This window comes from Leptopilina boulardi, unplaced genomic scaffold (assembly GCF_019393585.1).
Source record: "Leptopilina boulardi isolate dan_hultmark-lab unplaced genomic scaffold, ZJU_Lbou_2.1 LbouV2_121, whole genome shotgun sequence".
NCBI lineage: Eukaryota > Metazoa > Arthropoda > Insecta > Hymenoptera > Figitidae > Leptopilina > Leptopilina boulardi.
The window spans coordinates 25,464-36,543 of NW_026137665.1; positions in this window are offsets into that span (position 1 = coordinate 25,464).

An 11,080-nucleotide genomic window follows, 5' to 3' on the forward strand; every position below is an offset into this window, starting at 1 on the left:
CATTTTGCACTTGCTTTGCGCACGCGTAGCTACTTTCAAATATCGAAAATTTACATTAATTAAAGAATTACAAATTAATTACATGTAATTATTTAGTAATCAATTCATTTACTTATTATGTAATATTAGCACTGCTTAATTAAATTTAATTAATCAGTAATTAATTTCAACTTTTGACAACAGAAAATTGCTGCGCGCGCACAATGCAAGAGCTAAATGCAAAGCAAGACAAATTGCATTTGTTGTAGAAGCATATTGACAGCTCTCAAAGCAAGCATTTTGCTTGCTTGCACAAGCAATCGGCCGTTCACAACTCGCTTGCTTGAGCAAGGTCGTCATGGTAACGTATATGATTGAGTGAAATAAAAGGATTCTCTGTTTCTCACTCTAAAGGCGCTTGTATACCTCACCGATCCCGAATATACTTCTGTCGTGTACCATTGGAGTAAAAGAGACAAAAAGATATTTCCGTCTCTTTTACTCCAATGATACACGACGCAAGTATACTCGGGATGGGTGAGGTATACAAGCGCCTTCAGAGCAAGAGAAATAAAAGTATACTCTCACCGTAAGGGAGCGGTCACAGCTCTGCATGCACGGCCAGTGCATGCAGGTTTCCATGGTAACTCGCAAGAGTGAGAGAGAAAGAAACAATTGTCTATCTCTCTCATTCTCGTAAGTCACCATGGAAACCTGCATGCACTGGCCGTGCATGCAGAGCTGTGACCGCTCCCTGAGAAATGGGGCCATTTTTTCTTCAACGCGTTGAGTGAGGACTCCTTATTCTTAAGGAGAATACACAATAAGCGCAAAAGCGAAGTTCACGTCCAAGTGCAAATAACATGAGTGCAAAAGAGATATGTAGTCTATCTATCTCTCTTGCACTCATGGAATACTTGAACTTGGACTTGACTTTTGGACCTATTGTGTATTCTCCTTTACTTCGTGATGACGTCACTGACAATCACATCTATTATAAAACAAAAACATTTTTCTTAATTATTCTAAGTTCAAAAAAAAAATATATGTATTTTGAGATTCGTTTGAAGAACAATCAGTTAAAATAATTGTTTAAACCCCCTTCTGTATTATTGAAAATTTATAAAAAAAGTAAAAAGCCATTTCGCCAACGTGAAACTCGTTCGCAAACCGAATTTCAATTGTGCGTTGAAAGTTTCGCGAACGTGGTGACTGGGAATCATAACCTCCATCTACTTATGATTTCAGGTTATGTTTCCCAGTCACCACGTTCGCAAAACTTTCAACGCACAATTCATTCGGTTTGCGAACGTCGTTCGCAAACGAGTTTTACGTTCGCGAACTAGTTATGCTTAGGCCTTAACAGAATTTAGTTCAACGAAATCAAATGTAAATTAATGTTTTATGTATGTATTTATATGTATTTTAATATGATAAAGGTAGTTTTATTCAAAAAAGTTAATTTATTGCAGAAAAAAAAAATATTTATTTAACTGAAGTAAGAAGTAATATCATAACCTATAAAAGGAAATTTACATTCCGCTTTGAAATTTACACACTTTTGAGGTTAATTTACATTCCGCTTTGAAATTTACAAGGATCTTGTATTTTCACTTTGAGGTTATAAAATTACATGGCAAGTCATGTTTTTTTACAACGTCCCACTGATTGTCACTTTTTTCCAACGTCGGACATTGTAATTTTACTCTGGCATTTTTTACAGTGCATCAATTTTTCATGAAATATTTCACAAAACAAAAATTTCATGAAGTTTTACAACCCTAGTAACACGACCGTGAAAATAGACCTTTTCATCCTGATCGTTTTGTCTTCATCCAATACATGCAATAACGCATTAATTAAAGGAGGACAGAATGATTATGATGAAATGGTCTATTCATCGTGACTACGCGCTTACCCAAAATACCGCAGGTATAAAAGCACCTTAACCTTCCGCCAGCCTCATGTAACACGCAGGAATATGAAACTATATAATAGTCCGTCTACAATCTCGCTGACACAAAACTGAATGATCAGGAATATGATTTTGTAGATGGAGCAGTGTAGGAACAACCAACGGTTGGTTTAAAGGTGTTTTCACAACACAATTAGTATAAACTCTCAAGACATTTCACTACGCAATATTAACTTTAGAATATTCTTTGCTACGAAAACCGTGAATTATCAAAAATCTTCTTCTTCTTCTACTTCGTCTTTTACTCTCTCTGAATTCTGCTCTCGGTCCTCATTCTTTTATAGGAGTATTGCTACTCTTCTCCAGATCTTGGGTCTATGATCCCAGCAAATCCTGTTTCAGAAAAATGATTCACTCGAAATAATGCCACCAATGAGAGTCAAGTTCTTGGTTTTGATCTGTCCTATTTTTCTTCTCTATTTTGATCTTAGATGCAGGTGTGCTTGCAGGTGTCCATAAAACGCAGTTTCTGTACTAAAATACGCATTATGAGTCACGGTCATGTTTGCGTATTTTAAAGAGTGTCCTTGACATTTACAAACGGTCATTTACGGCATGAGTCATACATAACCTTCTACCTCTGACCTTGGAATATGCAGGTGTTTTAGAGATGACTCATCTAGCCAAAGTAATTCCTTAAATCTAACAGTAGTTTTTGACCTTGTATTTATTGATCGTAAAAAGAAAGAATTTCATTTTGACAAATTTTAACCCTTCTATCAAAGTTTGATCAATTAATAATTAATTATTTACAAATTAAAAATGTTTAAAAGGAAGAACTCAGATTCATTGTAAATGGACCTTAATTACATTATTATATTATATAATAAATTTTTTAATTATAAAATTCATCGAAGCATTCCCAGTTTGCTTGTCGCACTCATACGTTCTCATGGAAAGATATGAGTACGACAAAAGCAAACTGGGAAGGCATCGTTGAACACACGAATCGAAAGCATCCTGCTCATGAAAAGTTCCGCGATCGTATTCCAATTGTAAGTCTTCGATGCAAATAAATTACTAAGACCAAAAAAAAAAATTGTTAACAATAGAGTGATTACATTGAACGGGCAATCCAATCCTAGTGTCGACAGAGTCAATTCTCAAGCGCATAATTTAGGTGAATTTCCTTCTTTACCTCGCAACAAGACACAGGATAGTAACCAGCTAAAGGAGTTAAAGGGTATTCGCTCACCTTCGAGAATTAATAAACCTGTTATTATGAAGAATGTGTATAAAGGCGCTTGTATACCTCACCGATTCCGAGTATACTTGCGTCGTGTACCATTGGAGTAAAAGAGACGGAAACATCTTTTGTTTCTTTTACTCCAATGGTACACGACAGAAGTATACTCGGGATTGGTGAGGTATACAAGCGCCTTAACCCTAAAACTAAAAGAAATTTTTCAACACTTTCTATGGACAATTTTTTAACTAACGAGAGTGATGGCCAAGTTCGAGAAGATATGCAGTCCAAGAAGCAAGCTATAGATAAAGGGTGTGATTCAGCCAAGGCACAGTGGGCCAGAAGGCAGGCAAAAGCGGCCAAAACTCGATTATTTTTTTTTTAATTTTTGTTTTGTTTATAGTAATCTACATATTTCAAAGTAGATTTTAGCCAATTTCTGTTGCATTTAATAAAACATTTTTGACTCTGCTGTATTTTGAATTTAAATTTGACAGTAGAATTTGAGTTCGGTTTATGCGCGAAATAATGAATATAGTTCAAGATGGTTAACAATTTCATAAAATTTTGAATAAAATACTTAATCTGTATGTAAAAACAAGTAAGTGTCAAGAAAAAAATATTTAAAAAAATATATATACAGCATAATACACGACATTATTATTCGCAGGTGCATATTATTTTTCGACTATGCTCGCTGCCGAATGCAGATTCCCCTAGATTCCGCTGCATAAAGAAAAATCTAAAGTGTAAATCGCTTCATTGTTTCATATACTTCAATTTAATCCTGCCCACTTTTGCCCGTTTTCACTTTTGAATTAGAAATATTGCAAAAAAGTCGCGTGCGAGCACTTAACATTTTTCGACTTTTATATAGCCTCGATACTTGCTTATGGTTCCACCTATTTACCTACAGTCAATTTTTTACTGACAAAATTAATATTTTATTTTCTACACATTGTGTTAATAATATTTATATGCTCCTACTACACAAATAGATGGCGCCACCGTCGGTATACAAGTGAATTTTCTTGTAAAACATGTTTTATCGAATATACTGATCATATTTTTTGCTTATGTTGTTTGAGAATATAAAATTCTAAAATACTTTTCAAATTTAATAATAAAATTTAATATATATATATATATATATATATATATATTTTAATTTAATTTATTTAATTTAATAATTAAGGTCCTAGGGAGCTTAAAAATACCATAAAATTCCAGTTTATAAAAATAGTTTTCTTACGTTTTTAGTTCGTATTGTAAATGTTTAATTTTCAGTATTATATTATTTATGTATTTATTAGTTTTAAGTTATGTATTCGTAATCAGCACCCCCAAAAAAACCTCAAAAAGAATTTTAGCTGAATTTAATGAGTTTTTAAATTTTTTGATCCACCATATTGGATCCGCCACTTTGAATTTTTGAAATCTGACATCGGATTAGTGATCAGCGACCCCGAAAACCCCCGAGTAACGATTTTCGAGTAAATTGAATCAACTTTTAAAAAAATTCGTCCGCCATATTGGATCCGCCATTTTGAATTTTTGATAACTGACATCGGATTCGTAATCAGCGACCCCGAAAACCCCCATGTAACGATTTTCGAGTAAATTGAATCAACTTTTAAAAAAGTCCGCCATTTTGAATTTTTGAAAACTGACATTAGATTCGTAATCAGCGACCCCGAAAATCCCCGAGTAACGATTTTCGAGCGAATTTGATCACTTCTTGAGTTTTGGCCGCTTTTGCCTGCCTTCTGGCCCACTGTGCATAGTGGGGAAAAAAGTTATTCGTCGTTTTCTCGTTGTCGGAGGCGTGATAAAGTGACTCATGATAGGATTTTATTTTGGAATGTTCATGGAATTCGGAACCTGGCGGATATCAGTGAGTTTATTGGTTATCAAGATATCTTGTGTTTGTGTGAGACTTGGGTGGAGTCGGAGAAATTACAAGTTTTCAACAATGTTTTTGATTGTATTTCTGTTCCTGCTAGAAGATCACACTGTCAAGGTAGAGCGAAAGGAGGCCTTACAATAGCGTTTAATCCTACTTTTTACTCTGTTTCTAAGCTTTTCTGTGATTTTAATCAAATTTTTGTAAAGTTTTCTGTTTTGTCAAGTGGTTATAATTTTGTTTTAGGTTTGTTTTATAGTGCCCCGGATGAGGATTTTAATTCTTTTTTAGAAAATTTTAATTATTTTATAAATAGCTTGTCGTGTACTTTTCCTAATGTTCCTATTTTCCTGGGGGGAGATTTTAACTGCAGAGTTGCTGATTTAAATCAACTGGACTCTGTGGTTTTGCAATCTAATTCTTCAATTTTTGCAGAAAGATTTTCTCGCAATGTAATGGTTAATAGTAAAGGGAAGAAATTAGTTAATAATTTAGAGGCTAGCGATTTGATTCTTTTAAATGGAAGTACAATAAGTGACACTCCTGCTAATTTTACTTTTCTGGGACCACAGGGGGCAAGTGTAATCGATTTAGTGTGGTCCTCATCTGGGGCTCTTGCCTTTATTCAGGACATGCGCGTTCTCCAAATGGCCACTCTTTCTGACCATTTTCCGGTTGTGTTATCTATTTCATTTTGCTGTGCAGAAGTTTCTTTTGATCTTTCTGATAAATTTTATTTTAACAAAGGTAATAATGAGTTATTTGTTATGTCATCAATATTACTTTTTAATCTAGTCTAAACTTATAATTGTTCTCTATTCTAATTTCCTCAATTTAACTTAGTTAAAATAACTAAGTTGGGAAGAGGTTTTTAATAAATGAATGATCTATTATATAAAAATTATTTATTTAAAAGAATATAAATGTTTATGACAATTTGTACAATTAAAGAATTTGTTATGGTTACCTTTAATATTTTATTTTGATGATTCTTCAATCGGCACCTGTGGTATTGATTTCCTAAGATTGGATCTTCTTGGTCGTTAAGATTTTTATTACTGTATTGACACTGGAAACTTTTTAACTGATTTACTATGACGACACTTTAAAACTGTATTAGATACTCGCAACGATGAATGCCGTACGTATAAATTTTGGGACTGTATATAACACTTGCTATGACGAACTCTTTGTATATATTTTGGGACTGCCTTTGAAGTGAAAGGTCTCCCTTTATATAGATATATTTTCCTACGTATTCTTCGCGGCGGTACCAGCTCGCCTCTTTGGGTTAGTTTCAAGATCGGTACCTCACAGACGTAAAAAGTGTTTATTGCTTTTCTTCTACGTGTTGGTGACTTCCGTATGTTGATTTCCATATTCTAATAGTACAAAATGTCAAAAACACTATATCCCAAATTACAATTTTTATATATTGATCATTTTAACATTAATTATGCTTATTACATTATTATTTTATTATATATTTAATATTTATAAATAATTGATTTAATCCCAAATATTCGTTTTATTTATAAATAATTGTTTATTTATAAATAATTGTTCATTCATAAATAATTGTTCATTCATAAATGATTGTTTATTTATAAATAATTGTTTATTTAAAAATAATTGTTTATTTACAAATATTTGTTTATTTAAAAACAATTATTTATTTACAAATGTATTTAAAAAAAAAAAATTAATTTTACATAAAAATGTTACGGTGACGTGACATATTTACTAATAATATGGCTTGGAGAAAAGAGGTGGCCTTTTTGGAGGGCGATATAGATTTTCTTAATGCAAACCTTATATCGACTACTAAAAATGTTGCCTTGGAATTGAATATCGTTAAAAAGAATTGTAAAAATAATATTTTTAAACCTAGATCATGGATGGATGAGGAATGTAAAGTTGCGAAAAGGCGGACATTGGATACGTTGAGGCTTTGCAGGGCAGAAAATTTTTCTGATGAAACTAGAAATTCGTATTATTCTTTCAAAAAAGATTTTCGCAGGATTGTTGATTTAAAGAAAGAAGAATATTTTTCAGTCATACTAAATGCTGTCAATAATTGCAGAAATTCATCTGCCTTCTGGAAGGTTATCAAAGCGTCTAAGCGCAAAGCATGTCAGCCTTCAGAAATTGGGCTTGATGTATGGTTTAATTTTTTGCAAGGTTGTTATCCTCCACCTATTTTATTTCCTACGACAATTTCTGACTTTCCGAAGCAATGTGTTTCGATTCTTGATGACGATATTTCAATGAATGAATTGATTAAAGGTTTAGCGAAATGTAAGAGTGGAAAGTCCCCCGGGTTAGATGATATTAATAATGACTTTTTTAAAAATTTACCTCAAAACTGGCTTTTATATATTATTCAGTTTTTAATTAACTTTTAATGTTAGAAAAAGTGCCAAAAGACTGGGGTAATCTTACTACATTTATGTTGCATAAAAAAGGTAATTTTAGTGATCCGGAAAATTTCAGAACTATTACTCTAGTCAGTTCTTTAGCCAAAATTTTTACGCAATTTATTTGTGATCGTCTTGTATCGTGGGCAGAATCCTTACAGTTGATCCCGGAGTCTCAGGCTGGCTTCAGAAAGAATAGAAGTTGTTTAGATAATTTATTTAATTTATTGTCTGTTATTCAGATCCACCTGAGTACCCCGAGATCGGTTGTTTATGCGATTTTTGTTGATTTTAAGGGGGCTTTTCCCTCGGTTTGTCACCAGTTACTTTCGAATAAGTTATACTCATTGGGAGTTACCTCGGAAATTATAAATATTTTGATTGATTTTTATTCGTCCGCATTTAATTGTATCACCGTCCGACAAAATTCAACTTCTTTTTCACACACGAAAAAATCAATGATTTTCAGAAAGAAGATCACAAATCTGAAAAATAATTTGGAAAACTTAAATGTTCAATCAATTTTTTGTTAAAATTTGCAAGCCAACATTTTAAAATTTTTATTTTAAGTGATTTTTAATCTGAAAATTTGTATATTTATTAACTAAGTTTTGTAGGGGGTCATCTGGGGTCTCAGCGACCCCAAAAACCCAGAGATACGAAGTTTTATAAAAAAATTAATAACATTTATAAATTTCGACCACCATATTGGATCCGCCATTTTGTATTTTCAAAATCTGACATCATATTCGTTATCAGCGACCCCAAAAACCTTCAAGTAACAAGTTTCAAGTGCATTCGATGAACTTTAATAAATTTCGACCGCCATATTGAATCCGCCATTTTAAATTTTGAAAATCTGACATCATATTCGTAATCAGCGACCCCAAAAACCCCTAAGTAACAACTTTCAAATGAATTGGTGAATTTTTATAAATTTCGACCGCCATATTGGATCCGCCATTTTGAATTTTGAAAATCTGACATCAAATTCGTAATCAGCGACCCAGGAAACCCCGAGATACCAGGTTTCATAAAAAATTATTAATTTGTACAAGATTTCCTATCACCTTTCATTTAAGGGTTGTTTTTACCCCTAAAAGCAAAAAATGACCTGATCTAGCAAAACGGCCAGACACGGGTATCTTTTTTTTGGTCCTAGTTTCTGAAAATCATTGATTTTTTCGTGTGTGAAAAATCGTGTCGGACGGTGTATTAGAACTAACAAAGGCTTTACAGATAAAGTAAGGGTCACACAAGGAGTTTTACGGGGTGAAGTGTTAAGTCCTTTACTCTTTATATTATTGATCTCGGATATTGAAAATTATTTTATTGAGCATGGATGTAGAGGTATTTCTATTAATAATAAATCATAAATTATTATGCTAGATTACGCTGATGATTTTGTGATACTCGCTGATACGCTGACTGAATTGAATAGGAAACTTTGTGCTCTGTGTTCATATCGTGAAAAGAATAAGCTTATTGTTAATATTGATAAAACTAAAATAGTAACATTTACTAGATCAGGCAATTCCAAGGCAAAAAGACTTAAATCCGTTGAATTCGGCAATGAGCGTATTGAAGTTGTAAAACAATACACTTACTTAGGGATACCATTTCACAACTCGTGCTCTTTTGCACCTGCGGCAAATAAGGCAATTAGTGCGGCGAACACAGCAGTGGGTTCAGTGCTGAATTTAATACATACTGTCAGAATGGATTCATGGGAGTCTTGTTCCAAATTATTTGATAGTCTGTCTATGAGTGTTTTGTTATACGGTTGTCAGATTTGGGGTCTGGGTTTTTTGGAGTGCATGGAGGGGGTTTGGCTGTCCTTTTTTAAGAGACTGCTGAATCTTCCTTTGTGTACTCCGGATTACGCGGTCAGATGAGAAACTGGCTCTTTGCACATTTCTTATGTAGTTTTTAAGTTGTCACTGGCTTGGTTAAATAAAACTTTTAGTATGGACGTTTCTCGGTACCCAAGACAGTGCATGGTTAGATTGATAAAGTTGGCAAAGTCAGAGCCTGAAAATAATTTTAACTGGTTTACTCAATTGAAATTGTATTTTTTTGAGCCATGTGGATTGCTTGATATATGCATGGACATGCACTTTACCTCAAAAAGCGGGATATGGATCGTTGTCAAAAATCTACAAGTCTTGTATTGTATCCTCGGCTCACGTTACAACCAGGAACGCAACGATATTTGCTTATGAAAATGCCTATCTTTTTTAAAAAGTTTTTTGCTCAAATTAGACTGCTTAATATTTATGTTTCACGAGTTATCTTTGATCGCAAAAAATACTCTTTTCAAATCGATAAAGTATGCACCTCTTGCAATTTAGACAACGCTGACTTGTATCATGTTGCGTATAGCGTATTAGTGGACAGTAAAACTCTTTGTTGAAAATTGAACAGTCTTTAGTTTATTTTAATTTTATAATTACATACTTATGAATTTTCCTGGCTCATTCACCAGAGGTACAGAGATAACTGCCTTTCTCATTCTTCCCACTTTCTTTCGTCTTGTCGACGTCATTCATACGTCACCATCAAATTTCCCTATCCTTCATCTACTCACTCTTATCAATCTCACAATTCAGAACAATCATATATTATTAAATTGTCCAGCAAATACTCATTTATTTGATGCTATAACCAGCCTTATCAAGATTTTTCCTCAATGGAAACCTGGTTGTCAATTCTTTCTTCTTGTGATTGTTCAACTCTTAAGAGAATTGTTAATGCTTTACGTATCATTTTCATGCACATTTAGACAGATCTTAATAGTTATTTTATATTTATAGTGGAATTTAGGCCTTATTTTAGTACAACCATCTTGGTTTTTTATCTCTGTCTTTTGTATATGTTAGAGAAACACAGAATGAAAACATGGCCACCACAACAAGGCTCTCACCAGATGGCGTATCGCAGTATTTCAGATCCCAATAAAGGAAACTGCAGAAAACCCTTCCAAAGTACCTCTTAAATCTTATCATTTCCTTATCATTATTTTTATCTCTCTCTCTCTCTCTCTCTCTCTCTCTCTCTCTCTCTCTCTTTCTCATGTCTCTCAATATATATACATATATACACAGATACATACATATACACATACTCATTTTATCGAATTTCATACTAACTCACATATATACATATACACAAACATATCCATAAACATATTCTTATACATATACTATATACATATGTGACGCTCCACGAGAAAAGGGGCCTATCGCGACAAAACAGAATTATACAGGAAAGGCGTTTAATGTTGAACGTTCTGATTGGCTGAGACGCACCAGCGAAAATCAGCCCCACTACCTTACTACTACATCGTTTCTACGTCTCACGGATACACCAAGTATAGTAGTAGCAGTGGTGGTGGGGATAGTTTCCGTAGTCCGTGCTGGAACGCGATTGACATGGTCATGTTTAAAGCTTTATTACAAAAAAAGTAATTAGAAAAATATTATTTTTGACATTTCTATATGAAAGAGCAACTCAAATACTATCGATTCGCATATAAAACTGGAAATTAATTTTTTGTCACGATAGGTCCCTTTTCTCGTGGAGCGTCACATATATACTTTTATTCTTATCCAGTCAATTCG